This window comes from Pelophylax lessonae (genome assembly GCF_965119305.1).
Source record: "Pelophylax lessonae genome assembly, chromosome: 3".
NCBI lineage: Eukaryota > Metazoa > Chordata > Amphibia > Anura > Ranidae > Pelophylax > Pelophylax lessonae.
The window spans coordinates 501,821,187-501,846,793 of NC_138770.1; positions in this window are offsets into that span (position 1 = coordinate 501,821,187).

The following is a 25,607-nucleotide window of genomic DNA, read 5'->3' on the forward strand; positions in this document are numbered from 1 at the left end:
TGAAACTTAGGGCCTCGGGATTTAGAATATGCATATGCCTTTTCCAGCGAGCACTGCAGGTTCACCTGGCGAGTGACTTCCATATGTGAAGGTGCAGTGGGCTGTTTCCAGTACCGTGCTATTACCGTTTTGGCCGCTACCAATATGTGTACAGAGACCGTTCTCAGGGGGGGTGGAAACGAGTCCAGGCCTAACAGGAGCAGGGCCAGGGCAGGGTCAGGTTTCCTGAGGATACCAGTCGTGGTGGACAGGATCTCAAACACCTTTCTCCAAAAACTAGATAGGCCCTTGCAGGACCAAAAGACGTGTAGCAGTGACCCTATTTGATCACAATTGCGCCAGCACATAGGGCTTTGGGAGTCAAAGATCTTCGAGAGTCTATATGGGGTCAGATACCATCGGGTGAGGAGTTTTTGGGCTTGTTCCCAATGGTTCACACATTGGGTGAATTTATAAGAGCTACAAATGGCAATTTTCCACTGGGACTCGGAGAAAGATGTTTGTAGTTCCCTCTCCCACGCCAACATGTGGGGTGATTTAGAAAAGGCTTGTTTGTTGCCAAGGGTGTGGTAGAACAATGAAATACCTTTTACCGAGGAGGAGGGGGACGTGAGGAAGTTCCACACTGATAGGGGGAGCTTTATTTGTGGAGGGGGATGTTTGCGCATGAGACTTGCTATGCTGTTGTACGAGTACAACGCATGTGGGGATAGGCCAAATTCCGAGCGTAGGGCTTCAAACGATTTAAGGGAGTTGGATTGGAGAAGCTGGTGCACTGTTTTTATCCCTGCTGCTTGAAAGTTAGCGAGGTTTGTGTAAGGAAGTAGCGTACGAATCGTGGATAGTGGGAGCTGGACGGATATGGTCTGTGATGTAGTAGGAAGCTGCTTAAGGAGGGATCTCCATGCCGCCAGTGTGGCTTGAGTGGGCAAGGGCAGACAATGGATATCTAGCGGTTTCCACATGTCAGCGAGTAACAGGTCGAAAAGGGCCGGTGTTTTGGAAAGGGTAGACTCAACAGAGACCCATGGGGTAGTAGGGTGGTCTGCAAACCAGTGGCGCAGAGATGCTAGGTGGGAGGCAGCGCAGTATTTAAGCAGATCAGGGAGCCCTAGGCCACCTACTGATTTGTGTTTGATCATGTGGGAACGTGCGCATCTAGCCCTCTTCTTTTGCCATATAAACGCATGCAACATTTTGGAAAAGGGAAGAATGATCTTTTTAGGGAAGGGGACATGAAGAGTGCGGAACAGGTATAGGAGCTTAGGCAGGCAGACCATCTTAAATGCGGCTATGCGCCCCATCCAAGACAGTTCGACCGATTTGAGCTTAGCAATATCTGAAGTAAGCGATTTCATGAGGGTGGAAGCATTTACAGTGACCATGTTAGACGTGGGGAAGGTCAAATCAATACCCAAGTAGTGCAGGGGGTGAGTGGTCCACGTGTAAGGTAGTGTGTTCTGTAAGTGAGAGCGTGCAGTAGGATGCACTCCCATATTTAGTATCACTGACTTGCTAAAGTTAACCTTGTAGTAAGAAACGTTACTGAAGGATTGGAGGATGTTGTGTGCGGCAGGCAAGGACACAGTGGGGTTTGTGAGGCTTAAAATTACATCGTCCGCAAAAAGCGTGATGACATGGTGGGAATTGGGGAGTTTGAATCCTGATACTAAGGGGCTTTGTCTCAATTGCATCGCCAGCGGTTCAATTAGGAGATTAAAAACCAAGGGGGATAGCGGACAGCCCTGACGAGTCCCGTTGGAGATAGAGAACGATTTAGAGAGCGTGCCGGCAGATAGTACTCTAGCGGATGGGTTTGAATACAGAGCAAGGATAGCGGATAAGATAGGGCCCGAAAAACCAAATTTCTGTAGAACGGCATGCATGTACCCCCAATGAACGCGGTCGAACGCCTTCTCCGCATCTATAGACAGTAGCAGAGAAGGCGTTCGAGCGCGCTCCGCATGATGCATCAAGTTGATCACACGTCTTGTAGCGTCCGGGGCCTGCCGACCTTGGACAAAACCCATCTGATCTGCACCTACCAAGGTAGGAAGGATTGTGGCCATGCGATTCGCTATGATTTTAGCATAAATTTTAATATCTGTGTTGAGTAGGGATATAGGCCTAAAGTTTGCTGGTGTATCGGGTGTTTTCCCTGGTTTGGGTAGAGTAGTAATGTTAGCCTGAAGCATTTCAGATGGCAGGGAACCTATGGTTATAGCTTGTGCGAAAAGGGATAGCATGTGAGGGGAAAGGATATCCTGCATAACCGCATAGTATTCATTAGTCAGTCCGTCCGGCCCCGGAGATTTATTGGAAGGCATTGACTTAATAGTTTTGGACAATTCTGAGGGGGAGATGGGACTATTAAGAAATGACAAAGAGTCCGCAGATAAGGACGGGAGGTGAAGGTGATGGAGGAAGGCCTGTATGTCCGCATCCGTGGGTTGAGGTGTTGAGGCGTCAGTATTTAAATTATAAAGGGCACTATAATAGTCCGCAAAAGCGTCCGCGATACTTTGGGGATGGGAGTGTTTCTCGTTGGTATGAGGGTGTATAATGGAGTCAATTCTAGTTCGGGTTCGCCTGGCTTTAATGCGAGAAGAGAGGAATTTGCCAGCTTTATTGTGTGATGAATAATAGGTCATGCGTAATCGTGCCAGCAGTTTGTCATGTTGCTCGGTCAACAATCTGCGGAGGTCGGCGCGAAGGGAAGTCAACCGAGAGGCATGGTGCAGGGAGGGGGATTTTTTGTTCAGCTCGTCAAGGGAGTGAATCTCCTCAGTGAGGCGCTGAAGGGCAGCATTGCGCTTCTTTTTTAGCCTAGAGCCTGCTTGAATTAACATACCCCGGATGAACGCTTTATGCGTGTTCCACAGGGTGGAGGGGGACGTGTCAGAGGCATTGTTGTTAAGAAAGAAATCTCGCAGGTGTTGTCTTAGGTGTTTTAGGGAGGCTGGGTCGGAAAGAAGGGAATTATTGCACCTCCAAATAAAGGAGGCTGTAGAGGGTGGGCTTGTAGAAAGGGTCATGTGGATCGCAGCATGGTCCGACCACGTGATGGAGGATATGGAGGTATCTGTAAGGAAGGGTAGCGTAGCAGAATCCACAAGGAACATGTCTATTCTGGAGTATGTGTTATGGCTCGCGGAAAAGAAGGAATAATCCCTCTCCTCCGCGTGCTGGTACCTCCAAACATCATGCAAGCCTTCTGAGTGTAACAACGAAGCCAGGGATGGGGGCTTGGATTTGAGCCTAGCTGAAGAGTCCAGGGCATGATCGGCAACCAGATTAAAGTCCCCACACAATATCAATTTACCTACTGTCAGTTTGGATACCTTGGAACACAATTTACGTAGGAAAGACACTTGTCGTACATTAGGAGCATACACATTAACAATAGTATATGGACATTGATTGATAGTGCAGTTGATAATCAGGAAACGGCCTTCCCTGTCCTCCACCGACTTAGAGAAGGAGAAGGACAAGGAGTTCCGAAAAGCCAGCATCACCCCTCTTTTTTTAGCTGTATAAGAGGCCTGGAACACATGCGGGTAGTCGGGGTGGGTACATCGGGGAGCACGCCCGATCTGGAAATGAGTCTCCTGTATCGCCAAAACATCGGCTGTAGCTGCGCCAGCCTCCCTCCACATCGAGTGACGTTTTGCGGGGTGGTTCAACCCCTTAACATTCATGGAAAGGAATTTAACAGCCATCTAAGTTCCAGAAAGGGTCCATGCGGTCGTAGATGGGCCGGGAGCAAAAGGGATAAGTGGCATTTGGTAGGGTGAGGAGAGTCTGGCACACCCAGTGGAAGATACGGGACAAAAGGGCTATGAAAACAGTACCTGAGAGGTTTTCCCAACCTGGCTGTAGAGGTGACCAGTGCGAGTTCGTAAGGCGGATAATCACGTAAGACTTGCTGTGAAGTTCCAAGGGCAAGGTGGAAGCGAGCAACTTGGTGTGTATGTTCGTCCGGGAACAGCTGAGGAAGGTAAAGACTGCATATGGGCAGAGAAAAAGCACATCATGTGGTACGGCAACATTGGTAATACTGAAGACAACAACAAAACAAACAAAACAGTCAAGGAATAAAAAGGACATGGCCCCTCAGGGCCAAACGGGTAGCTGTAGCTACAAAAACTGCAGGGGGAAAAGAGCACGGTGGGGTGTGCATCTTAGAAGCAGGGAGGGCCGGGCACGCCCGGCTGATCTTATAGTGAGTGTCACTTATGGCGGCTGCGAGACCTTGAGGATCTGGATGCAACTTGCCATTCAGGTTGTACACGGGGAGGTAGTGGAGGTAGAGCTGTAGCATTCGATGGACCTGCATCGTCGGGGACAATACCCCATTGGCGGAGCAGGCGCAGTCCCTGTTCGATGGTGGTGACCTGAGAAGAAGAGCCCTGATGGGTTATGCACAATTTAGCCGGATACTTCCACTTGTAAATTATCTTGTGGTTGCGCAGGGCCTTTGTTACAGTGTTGAGGTTGCGGCGTTGTTGTAAAGTATATTGAGAGTAGTCGGGTAATACTTGGACCGCTGCTGCTCGTTCTGGTAGATGGTCCCTGCGCCGGAATGCATCCAGGATTTTCTCCTTTGCCTGGAAGAAGTGAATACGGAGCAAGACGTCCCTAGGAACATCATTGGGGAGAAAAGAGGGCTTAGGGATTCTATGGACCCGGTCTATAGTCAAATCAGAGTTTGTCAATGCAGGTACAACTTGTTGGAAAAGATCTCGCACAAGGTTAGGAAGCTGGTTAGGCATAACCATTTCCGGGACGCCGCGGATTTTCAGGTTATTGCGTCGGGACCGATCCTCCAGGTCCGCAAGTTTGGCCTGTATGTGGCTGATATCATTTTGTTGGGCGGTGTGCGAGTCCACTAAAGTGTTGTAAGACACGGTAAACTCATCCATCTTACATTCAATTGTATTGACCCTCTCTCCTAGGCCATGCAGCTCTTTCTGACAATATGCAATGGAGGAAGACACTGTAGCCTGCATGGATTGTGCATCATGGATAGCATGTCTTTTAAGGCACTATCGGAGATAGGTTGTCCTGTTGTGGGGGTAGAGGCAAAGGGGTCCGGTTCAGGGACAAATGACCATGTATTAAGCGTGGCAGAGTCCTGGTCACTCACCTCCATGTTTGTGGGCCGAGATGTGCGGTGCCCCTCCTCCCACCGCGGCTTCGATTTCGCCAGGCTGTGGGTAGATGGAGTGGAGGAGGAGGAATCGGCAGAGCGCGCCAGCCTCATCTGCTTTCCAGCATCGTCCGTGTCTCGGCGCGCTGGTGACGTCACTTCTGCGCCGGGGCTTGTAGACACTAGAGGGCGGGTATCGGTCTTGCGGTGCGAGGCTCCGGCGCCATTTTGTGTGTGACTAGAAGAAATCCGACAGTTTACGAACCGCCGGCAGGTCTGTTTTCCATCTTGCCATGTCCGTCGGCTGCAGGGAGCGTTCCCCTAAAGGTACGTGTGACTGTGAGGTAAAAACACTCACTCCGATGGGCCGTAGATGCGGATTAAGCCGAGCGTGCAGCGGAGCTCCTCTGCTAAGCGGCCATTCAGTCCGGCGGTCACCACGCCCCCCCCTTATTGGGATTTTTTTAACCAAAAATATGTAACAGAATACAAGTTGGCCTAATAGGATGAAAAAAATTGATTTTTTACACTTTTTTTGGGAATGTTATATGGCAGAAAGTGAAAAATATTGTTTTTTTTTTCATAGTTGTCGCATTTTTTTGTTTATATAGCGCAAAAAATCAAAATCGCACAGGTGATCAAATGCCACCAAAAGAAAGTACAGCGTCACGCGACCACGCAATTGTCTGGTAAAATAACAGTGCCGAATCGCAAAAAACTGGACTGGTCATTAAGGGGGCAAATCCTTCCGGTCCAGAAGTGGTTAACTTAAACAGCTTCACAGCAGCAAAATAATACAACAGAAGATAACGGTCTCACCGACGTTACGAGTTCAGAACTGCCATTGCAGTTAAACAGTCCCCAAGTTTTGCAGGGGGTAATTTCCCCTGCCAGCAGGTTTTGAGCCAGGATACTGACATGCAGCCTCATAGCTGTACACAAATCCACAGTCTCCAGTCTCGTCTATACTCCTCCACCCTGCACCTACTAATCATGTCCTTTTTAAACCCACTTCCTGTTTTTCCCCTAAAGGAACCATAGTCCAAACATAGGGAAATATAGCATCCTTTCAGGATCCAGCCTTGGCATCCTGTACAATCCTTTTCCCTTTCCTGTAATGGCTGAGGAGCAGGAAGAGCTGGAATCCAGCCCTCCAGCTTGAGGATAATGACCAAGAAAGTATCTCTGGGGGGGGGGGGGGGGGCGGAGCCGACCGGGCATGTGAGAGGAAACATCTCACAGAGCTCCCTTAAGTGACCGAATTAAAGCTCCTTTTCCCCGGCCGGGATCGGTTCTTTTGGCCCACAATCATTACCCAGGGGTCCCCCAGAACCTGGTGCTGCTTGCTGGGGTCGGATGGGAGTCTAACACCCCGCTGCTCCGGATCGTGGGCCGTGCCGCTGGAGTGCAATCCTCTGCCATCCTATCCTCCCCTTACGACCTCGGGACCTGGCTAACCTCCTACAGCATCTACTCTGCTGCACAAGCCTGCCTCTATTTTTGGTGAAAAAACGCTTTTTGGCCGAGTTCCGGGTTGCGGCCTAGTCGGGAACTGGAGCCGCGGCCTTTCCTACGGAGGACGCCCAATCGCAGCGGCGCGGATCCGGTAAGCGGCGGTCCCCCCTCAAAGGCCCACTGACCACCAGGAACTGACCCTCACCTTGGGCCCTACCTCCCTGTGCCCTGTATGTCCCGTGCGGGAGCCGCTATGACCAGGGGGAGCAAGATGAAGGATGGCTCGGTCCCAGGCTCGGCCGGCCAAGATGGCACCGGCGTGGGGACACCACAGCCTGCCTCGAGGGGCCCTGACAGGCAGAAGGACACCGGCACTAAGCCCAAAACCGGGCGCCCGGGGGGAAAAGACAGCGCCGGAGATATCCTGCTGTATGCACGGAAATTGTTACATCCCGGGCCCCAGTGCTATGGAGGCTGTTCCCCTGCCGGAAGCACAGGCGTTAGAGGATGCACAGCAGGGCCCGGGGGCTCTGGAACCACCTGAGCAACTTGAGCTTGGAGCTGAGCTGGAGGGAGACGTGCTGGAGGGGTCTCAGCCCACCTTGGGACATATCCTGATGGCTGTGCAGAAGTGCACAGCCTCCGTGAATGTTGTCAAGGACAGACTGGGGGGTCTCACGGAGGAAGTAGCCCTATTACGCCAGGATCTACAGAAAATGCGGGAACGCACCACTGCTGCTGAAAGTCGCATCTGCGACCTAGAGGACCAGATGCCCACATTACTTGCGGAATCCAGAGACACGGCCAGGCAGGCTTAGGCTAACAGGAATAAGACGGACGATATTGAGAACCGCTTACGCAGGAATAATGTCCACATAGTGGGACTCCTGGAGAAGGTGGAGGGACGGGATCCCACTGACTTTGTTGAGACTTGGCTATGCGATACTTTTGACAGGGCCTCCTTCTCCCCCCTGTTTGCAGTGGAGAGGGCACATCGGGTCCCCACTAGAGCCTTGCCTGGTAATGCCCCCAGACCAATGCTTGCCAAAATACTTCACTACCGTGACAGGGAAAAGATCTTACGGCTGGCCAGAGAGAAGGCTGACATACGTTTCAATGGGGTCAGAGTGTCATTCTACCCTGATTTTTCGGCCGAGGTGCAGAAGCAAAGAGCAAAGTTTACCGAAGTGAAGCAACGACTTCGACGCCTTGGTCTGGTGTATGCTATGCTGTACCCTGCTCGTCTGCCTGTCACGGCTGAGGGAAGGGCACACTTTTTTGATACTGCCGCAGATGCGGTGAATTGGCTGGACGTGCATGAGCCCGCTCTCCGCTGCAGACGCCCTGAGGATCCGGGAGACTGAGTTGGGGTGGTGGCGTGATCAGTTCCTGCTGAGTTTCGGGGTTTGCTCCCCTATGCAAATAAGTACACGCTTGGATTACAAATTGGCCCGGCCGGGGACGTTTACAGTTATCTGTTGGGACAGTGATGCTCTACACAAGGTATGCATATCTGTACTTTGCAGTATCTACCCACACTGCTGGTATGGCACGTTATGCTTTTTTCGCACGGTTGTGCGTTTTTGGGCGGGTGGACACCGCTGGACTGTCCGGACGTTGTCGGGTTTTCCGTACCGGGTCTGCCCGCCCGCTTTCATTTTTGTGACGAGGCACCGTTGTGCCTTGCTGGACTGAGACTTCTCATTCTGTGCTCTGCTTCTGTTTTTGAGAGAACTTCACCCACACTGGACTTTTTGTATTCTGTGCTCCCACGGCCAAGGCCTCTTTTACTCTTGTTGCTGGATGTCGCTCCCTGCTCTGTTGCACGACAGCGGTGCAGGGGGGCCGAAGCCACACATTTTCTTTTCCCATGGCTGGAGTACCTGTAATTTCATGGAATGTCCGTGGTCTTGGGTGCCCAGTAAAGCGGTCTATGATTGCCAAACAATTGAAGAAATACCACCCGTCCATCATAGGTCTACAAGAGACACACCTGCAGGGGGACACTGTGGGATGTTTACGGTATTCTTGGGTGGGCTGTTGATATCACTCCACACACTCCACGTACTCAAGGGGAGTCAGCATACTGGTCCACAGGGCGCTGGCTTTCCGGGAGCTGGGGGTGTTGGTGGACCCGGAGGGGAGGTTTGTCTTTTTACATTGTGCACTATTTCAGTTTACATGTGTGTTGGCGGTGGTTTACATTCCGCCCCCGTTCTCATCCTCAGTTCTGAGGGAATTGCTTAACTTCATGTTGGATAAAATGGGCACCCCGTTGATTGTTATGGGAGATTTTAATGGTATCTTGGATCCCGCCCGGGATAGACATCCGCCGTCCCCCTCCCCGGTGGCTGACAGGGGCACTGCCCTTTCGCGCTTCCTGGAGGAGGTGGAGTGGTCGGAGGCCTGGCATTTGAAGCACCCTGGCGTGGTTCAATTTTCTTGTTTTTCTAAAACGCACTCCACCCGGTCTAGGATTGACCTTTGTGTGTGTAATAGGGCCGCCCTTCCGGTAGTGGAGGAGGCGGAATATGCCCTTAGGGGAATCTCTGATCACTCTCCGTTGGTGGCTCGGCTTGTGGTGCGCCCCCCGGTGGCCTTAAATAGGGCCCCCTGGAGGTTCAACGCGTTTTGGCTGAAGCTATTCCCGCAGGACGGTGGCATTGCCGCTGTCATCGGGGAGTTTTTTGAGATCAATGGCACACATGGAGATGTGTTAACGAGATGGGATGCCTTCAAAAGTTTCCTCCGAGGGGTGCTGATTACCCACATCAAAAAAGTTCAGACGGGGTCTAGGCAATTTGAGGAACTTTTAGCTGGTACCGTGCAGAGGCTGGAGGAGGATTATATTCTTGACCCAACTGAGGAGAAGAGGGCAGTCTGGCTCTCAGCTCAATCGGTGTGGTTGGGGGAAGTCCGATCTAAAGTTGACAAAAAAACGCTTTTTCTCCAAGACCACGTTTTATGAGGAGGGGGAACGGACGGGCCCTTTACTGTCTCGTTTGGTGGGGGCGCGCCCCTCGGTTCCCCCCATAGGGGCACTCCGGTTGCCAACAGGGCAGTTGGTGAATAGGCAGGAGGAGATCATGGAGGAACTTACTAGATTTTACACTGACATTTACTCTACGAGGGTGACGTACACTTCAGAGGAGTTGCAGGAGTATTTGGGTGACATACCGTTTCCGAGACTTACGGCTGAACAGCGGGAGAGGCTAGAGGCACCCATTACAGAGGAGGAGTTGGTGGAAGCATTGGCCCTCTTTCCGGGAGCCAAGGCACCCGGGATGATGGCCTCCCTGTGGAGGTTTATCAAACCTTCTCGGGGCTATTGATGTCAAAATTACTGGAGGTGTTTTGAGCAGCTAGAGAGGCTGGGACACTCCCAGAGTCCATGTCCAGGGCGAGCATTGTGCTCCTGCTTAAATCCGGGAAGACACCCACGGATCCGGGATCGTACAGACCCATTTCGCTGCTCCAGGCTGACGTCAAGTTGTTGGCTAAGTTTTTGGCAAGGCGGGTAAACTCTGTAATTACTCATATTATTCATGAAGATCAGGCGGGATTTATGCCCAATAGGTCCACGGCCCTTAATCTTAGACGATTGTTTGTCACGATTCAAACGCCTGCGGATAACATGGGCGAAAGAGCGTTATTGTCCTTAGATGCCAACAAGGCGTTTGACAGTGTGGAATGGGGATATCTGTGGGCGGTGATGGAGGCGTTTCGATTTGGCCCAGTGTTTCTGTCTTGGGTGCGACTGCTATACCATCAACCACGGGCATCGATAAGAGAGGGAGGTAGGATTTCTGCGGGCTTCAATCTAGGCAGGGGAACGCGGCAGGGCTGCCCGCTTTCCCCTCTGTTATTCGCACTTGCAATTGAACCCCTTGCGACGCATATCAGACACCGGGATTCCATAGTGGGTTTCAAATACGACCCTCTTCAGGATAAAATACTCCTCTATGCAGATGACATGCTCCTGACACTGGGAGACACGGGTGGCTCACTACAGGTGGTTATGTCTGAGATCACTGAGTTTGGGAGGTTTTCGGGCCTCACCATCAACTGGTCCAAATCGGCACTGCTACATCTGGATGCGGCCGACGCTCAGCCATTGAACCCTCAATGCCCGGTTCCAGTGGTTGATAAATTTAAATATCTGGGGGTGGTGGTTTCGGCGGACACGACTCAGTATAGCGTGCTCAACATAAGCCCTCTTCTAACGAGGTTCCGGGATAAGATTAAGATCTGGACTAAGCTCTGGCTCTCTCTGGCGGGACGGGTAAACCTTATCAAAATGATTTTGATGCCTCAATTGTTGTACTTCCTGCACAATTCCCCGATTGTTATCACTTTACAAACTTTTTGCATTGTGAATACCCTCTTCCGGTCCTTGCTGTGGAAGGGAAAGGCGGCTAGGATCCGCTTGGAACAACTACAGAAGCCCTGGGATGGGGGGGCCTTGCCCTACCCAACCCCTGGCTGTACTATCTGGCCTCCCAACTGCAACACCTGGTGGGTGCGATGTCGGGGACTCCGGTTGGTGCAGCACTGACAGTTATGCAGGAATTTACGGGGGCAAGTGGGGTACCGGAGGGATTGGAGGCGTAGCTGTTCACCAAACCCAATCGGCGACACCCGACGTATTGCCTCTCACAGAAGGTGTGGGATAAGACAAAACAAATGCAACAAGTGACGGGTTACACCACATTTAGTCCGATCTGGGGCAACCGCGCTTACCCGGAATTGTGCAAATTAGATCAGGCGGATAGATGGAGGGCTGTGGGGGTGACTCATTTGCGACACATCCTCCGTGGAGGAGTCATGCTACCCTTTGCGCAGCTACAGGAGCGATTCTCCCTACCTGACCACATGAAATTCTACTACCTACAATTACAACATGCGCTGCGGGCTCAGGCTACCACAGGACAGCTTCACCTGTCACCTACTCCTATATTCTATCTTATGCAACAGTTTACTGACACCAAGGGGTTCATATCTAGCTGCTATAATGCCCTGTTGAACGCGTACTTAGACAAATACCCTAGCAGGGCCTGCGACCAATGGAGCACTGATGAGGGAGAGATCCCGGGTGAGCAGTGGGAGGAGGCCCTGGAGTCGGTGTGCACGTGTTCTTTGAATATTTCACATCAGGTATCCCAATTATATATTTTACTTAGAGTCCACCATACTCCTCTGAAACTGTACTCTATGGGGGTCCGGGATGACGACATATGTGGGCGTTGCCAAAGGGAGGTGGGTGACTTGATCCAGCTGCTGTTGCACTGTCCGAAGCTACACAGGTACTGGACTGAGGTCCACTCTGCTATTAATAGGACTCTGGGGATAGATATACCGGGGGACCCTAAACATTGCCTTCTGGGCATTCTGGACCTACATGTGGAAGACAGATACCTGCGGGAGGTGGCCTCCCGCGCCTTGTTCCAGGCTCGCCTACTTATACTGCGACAATGGACTGCACCTGAACCTCCGACCTTTAGGATGTGGTTAGAACAGATGGGGGGCACTCTCCGAATGGAAAAGGTTATATACCAACATAGGGGCTCTCCTCAAAAATTCTCTAAAATAGGGGGTACTTGGTTGAACTGCCTGGGAATGGCTCCTAATGACCTCATCCTGGACCGTCTATTATCTTAATTGTGTGAAGATGAGTTGGGGTTGCTGTGGGATGACTGTTTGTTGCACTGGGGGTGGATTGGAGGGCAGTAATATTGTGACTGGCATTGTTGTTGGGGGTTGCCTGATTTGGGGGGAATGGGACGTATTTGTTATGTATGGTAATGGTGATTTCTTGCTATTCTGACTGAACTCTGTAATGTTGTTTACCGTTGTGGTGTGAATTTCTCTTAATAAAGACGTTTTCTGATTTAAAAAAAAAGAAAGTATCTCTGGCTCCAATAAGGAGAGTGGACAGAATGTGGTGTATGACTTAGAATTCAGAAAAGATGATTTTTGTACAGAACAACTGAGAGACTCCACACTTAATAGGACCAGAGAAAACATTAAAGTGTTTGATGGGTAACCTATTGAACCTAATCTAGGGGTTTCCTTTCCCCCACATGGCTCTTAAAAATAACCTGCTGTATCAAGTGGTAAAGCCAGGGGAGGAGGTGGTAGAGCAGCTGGTGGTCCCAAACCCTATTACCAGATGGTATTAGATTTAGCCCATGCTCATATAATGGGTAGACACCTGGGTATAGAGAAAACTAAGTAGAGAATAACCCAGAGATTCTTTTGGCCTGGGTTACATGTAGAATATTGTGAGTCATGTCCAGAGTGTCAGTATTCTGCCCCATTTTTGCAGTCCGCTGGTACCTTTACCAATAATTGAAGTGTCTTTTGAAATAATTGCCATGGATCTTTTAGGACCAGCAGCAAAGTTTGCCTGGGGCCATCAGCACATATTGGGAATACTGGACTATGCCACATGGTATCCTGAAGCCATTCCCTTGCGTAATACCTTAGTTAAGGCCATTGTCAAAGAGCTTTCTGGGTATTTAGTCATGTGAGTATTTCAAAAGAGGTATTAATGGATCAGGGCACACCATTTATGTTCAGAGTCATTAAATTGTGTAAGATGGTTAAAATCTCCCATCTCCCTACCTCTGTTTACCATCCCCAAACTGATGATCTTGTGGAGAGATTTAACAGGATGCTCAAAAACATGTTAAAAAGGTCATGGACAATGATGGGAGAAATTTTGATTTTTTTTTGTTGTACCTCATGTTTGCTATATGAGATGTACCTTAGGAATCTACAGTTTACTCACCCTTTAAACTACTGTCTGGCAGACATCCAAGGTGTTTGCTAGATGTTGGAAAAAAAATAAATGGGAGGGAGAGACCATGCCCTATAGAAGCGTCATCGAGCTTATCTCATTGATGCAGGATAGATTCACGGCTGTCATGCCACTTGTATGGAAACATATGGAGCAAGCCCAGGAGGCCCAGACAAGGGTTTATAATTTGGGGGCCAAGACCTGGACCTTCAGCCCCAGGGACATTGGGCTGGTACTAGTACCCACAGTTGAGAGTAAATTCCTAGCAAAGTGGCAAGGTCCCTTTGAAATTATGGAAAGAGTAGGGGAAGTAAACTATAAAGTCCACCAGCCAGTAAGAAGGAAGCCAGAGAAAATATCACATTAATCTCCTAAAACCCTGGAAGGACAGAGAGACTTTACTTTCAGTGACAACCCCCCAAAAGGACATGGCTGCGGTGACACCAGAGGTACCCATAAGAGAAACCTTGTCAGTGGCACAACAGAATGACGTTAAAGAGTTTGTGAGTAAAAATAAAGACTTTTTCTCTCACCTACCTGGACTGACCACAGTTATACAGTATGACAATTACAGAATCAGGTGGTAACATAAATGTAAAGCCCTAAAGAATACCCGAGGTTAGATGGAAAGCCATTCCAAATAAAGTAAAGAACATGTTAGAGTTGGGCATGATAGAGGAGTCCAACAGTGATGGATCAAGTCCCATAGTGTTGGTCCCAAAGCCAGATGGAACGATAAGGTATTATAACAATTTCAGAAAGTTTAGCATCATGTCCAAATTCAATGTGTACCCAATGTAGCACTGCCCCCTTGGAGGTTGCTTGTAGTTGTATATTCTTCTGTGTCTCTTTGACCCAGTGAACTGTCCAGCCCTCCTGACACTCTAGGTTCAGACACATTGTGTAAACCTTTAAATGACACACTGACACAATGCATATCTGTTTTAACTCTTTAGATTTACTTAATTCAAAAAGAAGGCTTAAAGGAGGCATTATTTAACCAGGCCCTAGGTAAACCGACAAAGCTCAGTTGAAAACTGAGTAACAAGCAAATAAAGTAACAAGTAACAAGCAAGTTACACCAATATACACAGTATGTGACAGTAAGTGAATGAATCTCTCAGAAAGCTATGAATTGCTATTTGAAATACTCCTACTAAAAGGAAATCCCAGGCCGGAATATAGTACCTGTATCCTAATGAGAGATGAGGTTATCAAGATACCAGTAGCATGTTCACTTTAAAAGCAGTACAATAGCAATGTTCAGAATGCAAGGCCTTGCTGTTATTTTCACCAGCAGATGGAGCTCAAAGAACAAATGATTCCCAAGTGTAGCACAGTGTGAGACAATCAATGCAAAAGAGCTGGTTCTAAATAATGATGATCCACTAACTGATCCAAATGTAGGGTGTTTGTATACAGTGTTCAAGAGATGCTGTAGCAAATGATAACTGGACTTTGAGCAGATACTCTTTCACCAATCCTAATGTCCCTCTGATAACTTCCGGAAGAACAAGCAAAGTCAACTCTCCACATTGTGAGACACTGAGATGGCTGTGCTTTGCTGATTCAGTGAGTCCAATTGACTCAGCTTCGATCAGCTATGCTTCAGGGATGTCAGCGATGTAGCTAGTGTAATTCGCCTCGTCTGGGCTGAGTCTGCAGACGACTGGGAGGTGTGCAGTAGGCCGCAGTCCTCTCTCTCTGCGGCGGACCGATGCACACACGATGGATCTCAGCAGATTACTTTATAGTCTCTCCCACAATTCTCCCCTGGAGCGAATGGCCTGCTGGTGTAGTTCATAAACAGTTCAGCATTGCAGTACTACAGTTCCCACAACGCTTTTTTCCAGTCTCAGGAGTATAATGCATTAAATCCGAGACCAAATCTAGGGGAGCACAGAGACAGTCTGTGAGAGCAGAGAATAAGTCTGACATGTCAGATAATTATAGTCTGTTCCCGACTACACCAATGTCTCCGGTGGACGAGCTTATTGACAGATTGGGAAGTGCCCAGTACATAACTACTTTGGACCTAAGTTAAAGGTTTTTTGGCAGATATTCCTAATGGAATCTATGAAGGGAAGATGGCATTTACTACCCCTGAGGGGTCATTCCAGAATAAGCAGATGCCTTTTAGTTTGCATGGTGCTTCTGCCTTATTCCAGAGAATGATTGACAAAACATTAAGACCACATGGCCAATAGGCAGCTGGACAATGTAGTCATCCACAGCCCAGATTGGGAGTCTCATTTGTCCCAGGGGCAAGGAGTAATAGATTCCCTTAGGAAAGCAGGACTTACTGCCAACCCCAGAAAATTGTGCCATAGGCTTGGAGGAGGCCAAATACCTTGGCTACGTTATTGCCTCAGATTAAGCCTCAGATCAATAAGATTGAGGCAATTTAAAAGTGGCCTCAACCCATCAATAAAAAACAAGTTTGTGCATTTCTTGGGATCACAGCATACTATAGGAGTTTATACCCAATTTTGCCATCATTGAGGTCCCACTGACAGATGCGACGAAAGGTAGAGGGTCGTCATGATTAAGTGGAATCCTGAGGCAGGGAAGGCATTTCAAATGTTGAAGCAAGCTCTTTGTGCACAACCTGTGCTCGTGACCCCAGATTTCACAATGAAGTTTGTGGTAAAGATAGACATCTCTGATGTGGGACTGGATGCTTTACTGTCCCAAATCAGAGACAGGAAAGAATACCCAGAAGTCTACCTTAGCAGAAAGCTTACTTGACATAAGAAAAAATATGCCATTGTCGAGAAGGAATGTTTGGCTATCAAATGGGCTTTCATTGATTACACCTTCAAAGGTTCACTTGAAGGGTTCTGTGTGCTGTTTTTTTAAGAAGCTGAAATGTCAATTGGCTTGCAATTTTGATCACTTTTTCCTTTGTAAATGTCACTTTCTGTGCATCCAAGAGATGTGCCCCTTCACATACAGCAACCTCTCCCCCGGCATGTTATTTAAAATAATTGGGCATGTTTAGTGTTTCACTTTTAGCATTATAAAAATCACTGCTTCTAAACCGAATGGAGTTGGAATTTTTTTTTGCATTTGTACATGTGCTACAGGGCAGTTCCCACCCCTTGCTATTTTTACACTCCTTTACTTATTAGAACAGAAAATGGACATTTTTAAATTGACAGATTTGGCTCCTATTAATTCCATTGGGATTTAGGTTTGACATTCAAACTTCTTTGAAGTTTGTAAAACAATGTTAAAATCAAACTCAGGGAAGTTTCACTCATCCCTATTCTCTACCTTCCTAGTAAGCACTGTAAATAAAATTAAAGCAACATAGTACCAAGACCTGTAATGGGTAATCCCAACATTGTTAAACAAAACCTGTGTTGAGAGAAATATGTAGGTTTACATTATTGGCCTTTCAGAAATTGCTAGTTCCTTGGCTTTGATGCTTATCTTTCTGAGTTAATGAGCATGAACAAGCATGCTGATTTTCCTAAGGTCATCCAGAATTAATTAAATGGTGCATTTGACTTACAGATGACCTCCTCGTAGCCTACCTTCATAGTTTAACCTGCTTAAAATGGTTTTGCTTTCCTGTAAACTTGTATAGGAGTGGAAAACCTGTTTGAACAAAAGTCCATTGACACACCTCTGCTTTACTATGTTCACATGCTTAGTAATCCTCAATAGTTTTACCATGTCTGTTCAATCAACTTTAGATGAGTCACACCCACATTTGCCACAGCTTCACACCACCCTACCACTTGGTACACCCCCTCCCCCCCCCCCACCAATGTTTGGATCTCCACGGGCCAAAAGTTGAAAACCTTACCATTGATTGAATTTTAATATTACTAAATTACTAATAACTCACATTTTTTTAGAATTGCTTCCATATTGTTTTTTTTTTTTTCTGCAGACGTGATACAATAATGGGGCAAACATTCTTTAAAATCTGCATTTTAAATACACAATAAAAGCACAATATAGGATTGCTGTTAAATTATGGCTTATCTATTGTTAATAGCATATTACTGTAAAAGTCTGAACATCACTTTATCTTGTAGTTAATTTCTTGTCTGCAAAATTGTAATCTGGAAACACTCTCATTTGACCTAGATTTCACTTCTAGATTAATTTAAATGAAAGTGTGATTAACCAGAGTTTAATAACATTAAAACTCCAGGAGGTATGTCTTACCTTTCTATAAAGGCATCAGTTTTAACAGTGTTCAGGTCTGATAATTTAATCTCTATGTGATTAAGAAAATGCATAAGGTGTATTAATATCTACCTAGTCAACTGAAAGTTGTTTTATCAACTTACTTTCTCAGGTTACTGCCAAGAATTCAGTGAAATGGGAAAATGCGCAGGGATGTTTAATGTTAAATCTAGTAAGTGATACATTTGCTTTTGCTGCTTACACACACATTATCTTGTTTCTTAAAGTGTTACTAAACCCACAACAGTAAATCAGTCTATATATGCAGAGAAGCATGCTTGTTATACTCACCACTGAATCTGTGGATCTACCGCATTGTGTAAAAAGGCTGTTTGACCCTCTCTTCTCTGATCCCCCCCCCCTTGTTTTACTGTCCCCAATCCATCCACTGATAGTACAGAGCCTTGGAGGCACTCTGCACATGCTCAGTTTGGTGTGTATTGCTGGAAAGTTTTTTTTTTGGGGGGGGGGGGTGCATGTGATCAGCACAGGGCCAATGAGCACTGTCCAGACAGAGGGTCAGGGGTCATGCAGCCTCATAGAACAGTCAGAGGAGAATGAAAACTCCTCCTACAATCTGAAACCAGTGCTCGGACAGACGCTGACAGTAGTGGTAAGCCTGCTATATACTGCTGATGAGAAAAGGTATTTAGAAAATGTATAATTACTAAAATAATTGCATTTCCATGTTAGTGTATTGTGGGAAACCAGATATAGTGAATGCAGTGTCCTGTGTTTAGTAACACTTTAAAGTGCCCATGTGTTTTATAAGACATTTTCGGTCTTTAGCTTCCACAATTACATAGCCCATCTGTGATTTCCAAAAAACTGCTTGTTAACTGTTTAAGGTGTTCCAGGGCTTTAAAAAACTAATGTCAAGGCTATGGACATTCCAATATTTACATATTCTTAATAAACAGTGAATGAGCTTAAAAACATTAACTAAACCTGCAACTGCGGGTACTGTGGAGTTATTAATTCACAAATTCCACAACAAGACACTAAAATCACAACTCATCTCTTTATGTTTAATTTATCAGCAAGGACTTGGTAACCTGTCATCTTTTCATATTAAACAAACAGGTGCTTGTTTACAACCTGTAACCTGCAACCTGTCTTTACAGAATCTCTGTTGTTAACTGTTGAGGCTTAATTACTCCACAGTACATGAAGTTACAGAGTGAGGATTTATTTTGAACCAGTGAAATAGTGATGAGCCAACCTCCCCTGGGTTTGATTTAAACAGGATTTGAGGAACTTAAAAGGAGTTTGGATGCTCAACCCAAGCCCTAATGGAATCAACAAGAGCCAAGTCTGTCAATTTAAAAAGGCCAATTTTCAGGGCTAATAGGCAAGAAGGTCTAAAAAAAAATAGCAAGGGGGTGAGCATTGTTCTGGGGAACATTTATCAATGCAACAAAAAAAAAATTGAATTCCATTGTTTTGAAAGCACTGACATTTTCAATGGAAAGTCTTAAATTGCCAGCAAAGTGATTAAAATGCAGCCAAAAGACAACTTCCTCATGGCTTCCTTTTTTTTTTTTTTAAGAAAAACAGCACAGAGACCCCAAAGATCCCTCAAAATACCTAGCAGGTGGAGTATGTGGTGTTTTTTTTTCTTTAGGAAGTCTGCAATGAAGTTTATTTGCTGGCAATATAAACTGTGCATTATTTTACTCTGTGCATGTCCCAATTGCTGTAGCACATCCTATAGCATGAATGTTAAAAAAAAAAAAAAAAAAAAAAAACTTTGCATGGAGCCTCCCATAAAAGACATACCAAACTGTTTGAGTCTAGTATGGATTTTAATGAAGTAGGTTACAAAAATACAAAAATAAAAAAAAATGGATCCTCTAGCAAATCCATACCAGACCCTTAATCTGAGTATGCAGCCTGAACGAGCATGCAGCCTCCCCATCCCCTAAACAATACCAGGCCACATGACCTCATCACTGGGGGAGTGCCTTGCCAGAGGGGGCCCACTGGTTGATGGTTGTGGGGGTGTGCAGGTGGAGGACTTTTCAGAACATGGAAGCCCCCTTTAACAATAAGGAGCATCCAGATAGAACCCCCAATCGAATCGAGTATGGGATACATTATATTCCTACTCATTCACAAAATAAAAATGGTAACCCTGAAATATAGACAATAAACATTTGACAAATCCTTTGTTAAAAAAAAATGAGTGCTTTCTGTACACATTCTGTGTACAGAACAGCTCCAGGTAGCCATATTGCATTTTCAGAAAATTACAACAGCTGCAGATTGAAAAGGAAATGTAATTGTTAATACCATTCAATTACAACATGATTTGTGTTGCAATTGTGTACGCTATATTGTTTTTTTTTTTATTTGCCATTTTTTTCCCCACCAAAGACGAGTTACCCTTTAACAATTCATCTTGATTCACAGTATGCAGGCTTTATCCAATGGTCTTTTAGACTTTGCTATCTACATCATACGTTTCAAGCTATGTATCTGTAGACTGATAACTGTGTTTGAAACTCACTAGTGTATTTAAAAACTGTTGCTTTTTTAATTTCCATTTTTCTGTTCCCACTTAAAGAAGTTATCTGGACACACAGTATGCAAGTCAAGTCTGCTTACAATTGTATTTAATAGTATATGAGATTTTGCCATCTGTATCACATTTTATATCCATCTGCAGACTGACTAAGGTGTTTGAAGGAATCACTTGAGCACACAGTATATCCCCACACTTTTAGGCAGGTTTTCTTCTATAAATAGTGGAAGCATCTGCCACGTGGCAATGGATAGCTTACATATAGCTAGCCAGGTTTTGCTATTACTTCCATCATTATCATCTGTGGATTTATCTTTTACAAGTACTGCATATGCCCTCCTTGTAAAAGTGGATATAATGAACATTTTATTTCTGATGTATTTTTTTTATATACAGCCCTTAAGGGTCTGCTGTATATTTTAGGGGACTTTTGGGGTTTATATGCCTTTTTTTTTTCTAAGAAGTTAGAAAATGTAACTTAATGGCAATTTAAATGTGTCTTTATAAATATCAGTGCTTTAAGCAATCCCTGCTCTTGGCAAAATGGAATAAAAAAAAATGATAAAAAAAATTGCATTGGTATGTTTCCCAGGGCGACTCTCACCTCAACCGCCACCCCCATGCTATTCTTTGACAACCCCTTGTTTATTTTCCACAGAAATTTTTTTTTTTTATTTGAACTCAGTGCAGTTCGGCTCATTCCTACTCACTAATATTTTCTGAATGCCAAAGCAGACATAACAGCAGACAAAGATAAAGCATTTGATGAAAATCCACCATCTGACCTTGTGTATTCAATCCAATTCTTGTGCCAAGATCATCTTTTGGGCTAGCCAACATGGTAAAAAGCAACTAGTGTCTGTGTGAAATCTGGCAGGGGCTCTGCAATGCATATCTCAGTACCTCTTACTGTTTCTTTTTTTCTTTTTGGTTTTCCTAATTTTAGTTGTCACATGGAGACACTGCATTCATGTCTCTACAGAGTACCATGGGGCATTGACATGTGGTGCATGTCTTTATTTTTCTAAACTGTGCATCATATCAGCATTGTGGTGTGAATGGGGCACATAGAAAATAGTGTTTTCTATGTGCAGAAAAATGCAGGTCACCACATATAATATAGACATATCTAAACTTTTGGAAAAAAAAAAGACATACCCTTTTTGCTGTGGAAAAGGAAAGAACAAAATATATATTTTTTGTTATCCAGCTCATTTTGTAAAGCCTACTTGTTTTAAGTAGCTACCGTATGAATACCTGTATAAATAGTTACTGCATATGATGAGCCGCTGTGTTACCACTAAGGGGTTTATATCGGAATGTTACTCTATGCTGCTAACGGATTACCTGGAGAAATTTCCTAGCCATGCTAAATCTCATTAGGAGGCGGACGTTGGGGTTATCAGTGATGATCAGTGGGATGAGGCCTTGGAGTCGGTGCGTACATGCTCCCTTGGCATTGCGCAACGACTCTCCCAACTTTACATACTCCTCCGGGTGCACCGCACCCCCCTCCGCCTTAACAGGATGGGTCTTAGAACTGATTCCTTGTGCACCAGGTGTAGTAGAGACTGTGGAGACCTCATTCACCTTCTGTGGCGCTGCCCCAAGCTCCACAGGTATTGGACGGCGGTGGTCCAGACTGTTAACGCTGCATTTTCCTTATCTGTACCGGAGGATCCGAAGCCGTGCCTCCTTGGCATGGTAGAGGACTATTCGCCTGATGTCAACGTGCGATTAGCGTTGTCGAGGTCTTTTTTTCAGGCCCGGAAACTTATTTTGCAGCACTGGACATCTCCGTCCCCTCCCTCACTGGAGATGTTGGTGAGGGCATGGGCGCTACCCTACGGTATGAACGTCTAATTTATCAGCATAGAGGTGTCCCGCTAAGGTATGACAAAATCTGGGCTGGGTGGCTGGCACAACCAGGCCTGGCTCCTGCTGATCTTATCATGGATCGCTTATTGCAATAGTCTCCTACGTGTTCTGATTACAGAATGTGGAGTGGGTACTGGATGTGTAGTTCTGTTACCATGCTCGGGCGTATGGATGTGCTTACTTTGATGGGAATGCACTCTTTTGGGGATGTCATGTATCTGTTATTTGATTGCCTATTAGAGATGTATAGAACTGTTCGCCGGCGAACAGTTCCCGGCGAACTTAGCATGTTCGCGTTCGCCGCTGCCGGCGAACATATGCGATGTTCGGTCCGCCCCCCATAAGACATCATTGAGGCAAACTTTGACCCTGAACTTTACAGTCAGCAGGCACATTTCCAGCCAATCAGCATACCTCCCTCCCACACCCTCCCACCTCCTATAAATAAGCAAGGGCAGCATCCATCTTAGATCATTCTGAAGCAGTGTGTGTAGTGAGAGTAGGGAGAGCTGCTGCTGCTGCTGTTAAGCTAGGGACAGTTAGTCAGTGTTCCTGGTCTTGCAGTGTTCTTGGTCCACTACTGCTGTAAGGACAGCACCCCAAAAAGCCCTTCTAAGGGCTGGTATTTGTGTAATTTTTTTATATATATATATATATATATATATATATATATATATATATCTAGCGTCCCCAAAAGCCCTTTTAAGGGCTGGTAATTGAGTTGTTTCTTCTTATATATATATATATCTATCTATCTATCTAGTGTCCCCAAAAGCCCTTTTAAGGGCTGGTAATTGAGGTTTTTTTTTTATTTATATATATATATACATATATATATATATATCTAGCGTCCCCAAAAGCCCTTTTAAGGGCTGGTAAGGTAATAGAGTTTTTTCTATATATATATATATATATATATATTTATATATATATATATATTGTACACTGTGACTGCAGTTGCCTGCCCGCTGTGTGTGAGAGGCCACAGACCTACCACAGACTGTACTGTGGGCACACCACACTCATTTCGGGTGGCACAGGCACAGTACCTGGCATTTTAAAAAATATTTTTTTTTTCCTCTGTCATAATTGCAGTGAGTGCTGTGTCAGGTCCACGGAGTGCACTGTACCCACTGCAGTGCACTGCCCACCACTGATATATATACGGTGGCACAGCATCTTGTTGCAATAAATTGAAAAAAAAAAATATTTTTTATTATTGCAGTTGCCTGGGCTGCCAGTGACTGTCAGGTCCACAGAGTGTACTGTGCCCACTGCAGTGCCACTGTGTGCCCACCCACCACTGATATATAAGGTGGCACAGCAGCTTGCAAAGTAAAAAAAAATATATATTTTTTTTAAATTGCAGTTGCCTGGGTGCCAGTGACTGCTGTCAGGTCCACAGAGAGTGTACTGTGCCACTGTCCACCCACCACTGATATATAAGGTGGCACAGCAGCTTGCAAAGTAAAAAAATATATATATTTTTTTAAATTGCAGTTGCCTGGGTGCCAGTGACTGCTGTCAGGTCCACAGAGAGTGTACTGTGCCACTGCCCACCCACCACTGATATATAAGGTGGCACAGCAGCTTGCAAAGTAAAAAAATATATATTTTTTTTTAAATTGCAGTTGCCTGGGTGCCAGTGACTGCTGTCAGGTCCACAGAGAGTGTACTGTGCCACTGCCCACCCACCACTGATATATAAGGTGGCACAGCAGCTTGCAAAGTAAAAAAATATATACTGTATATATTTTTTAAATTGCAGTTGCCTGGGTGCCAGTGACTGCTGTCAGGTCCACAGAGAGTGTACTGTGCCACTGCCCACCCACCACTGATATATAAGGTGGCACAGCAGCTTGCAAAGTAAAAAAAAAATATATATTTTTTTAAATTGCAGTTGCCTGGGTGCCAGTGACTGCTGTCAGGTCCACAGAGAGTGTACTGTGCCACTGCCCACCCACCACTGATATATAAGGTGGCACAGCAGCTTGCAAAGTAAAAAAAAATATATATATTTTTTAAATTGCAGTTGCCTGGGTGCCAGTGACTGCTGTCAGGTCCACAGAGAGTGTACTGTGCCACTGCCCACCCACCACTGATATATAAGGTGGCACAGCAGCTTGCACTCATAGTACAACAGTAACAACACATTAAAAAAAAAAATGACAGGCAGAGGCAGGCCACCCCGCAAGGGCCGATGTGGTCGTGGTGCTGTGATTTCCTTAGGCCCTAGAATAATGCCCAGTGTTCAGAGGCCACCACAGACCCTGAACTCAAAAAATTCTGAGGCCATAGTTGACTGGCTTACACAGGACACCCAATCGTCTACAGCTTCTGCTCGGAACCTTAATGCACCATCCTCCTCCAGCTCAGCTTCGGGCACCTCTCAATTTACCACTCGCCAGCCCGCCGGCACCACCACCAACACTAGCACCACAGCCGCTTCACTTGATCCGTCAGAGGAGTTATTTTCACATGAGTTGGAAGAAATAAGTTATGCGCAACTATTAGTGCCAGAGGATGTAGATAACGGGGATATGTCTCAGTCAGGCAGCATTATACACATGGACGTACATTGTGATGATGATGATGATGATGTTGTACCTGCTGCTGCTGCCTTTGCTGAGTTGTCAAGTGAAGTGGCTGATGATGACGATGTGTCTGTGGATGTCACCTGGGTGCCTGCTCGAAGAGCAGAAGAAGAGGGGGAAAGTTCAGATGGGGAGACAGAGAGGAGGAGGAGACGAGTTGGAAGCAGGGGGAGGAGGTCATCGCAAGGAGCTAGTAGACAGCATGTAGATTCGGCACCAGGGGTCAGCCAGACAGCACGCCAATCAACGCAAGCTGTTGCCACCACCAGAATGCCATCCTTGCAAAGCTCAGCAGTGTGGCATTTTTTTTGTGTGTCTGCCTCTGATATCAGCGATGCCATTTGTAACCTGTGCCAAAAGAAACTGAGTCGTGGGAAGTCCAACACCCACCTAGGTACAACTGCTTTGCGAAGGCACATGATCTCACATCACAAACGCCTATGGGATCAACACATGAGTAAAAGCAGCACACAAACTGAAAGCCACCATCCTCCTCCTGGTCCAGCATCTTCAGCCACGTCAACCACTGCTGTCCTCCATGCCCCCTATCAACAACCCGCCCCTCCGCCTCTCACCTTCAGCAGTTCCTGCTCACCTGCCCACAGTCAGGTGTCTGTCAAGGAAATGTTTGAGCGTAAGAAGCCAATCTCACAGAGTCACCCCCTTGCCCGGCGTCTGACAGCTGGCTTGTCGGAACTCTTAGCCCGCCAGCTTTTACCATACAAGCTGGTGGAGTCTGAGGCCTTCAAAAAATTTGTCGCTATTGGGACACCGCAGTGGAAGGTACCCGGCCGAAATTATTTTTCACAAAAGGCAATCCCCAACCTGTACTCTATTGTGGAAAAGGAAATCATGTCCCGTCTGGCACACAGTGTTGGGGCAAGGGTCCATCTGACCACTGATAGCTGGTCTGCAAAGCACGGTCAGGGCAGGTATATAACTTACACTGCGCATTGGGTAAACCTGCTGGCGGCTGCCAAGCATGGAACGCGTGGCTCTGCTGCA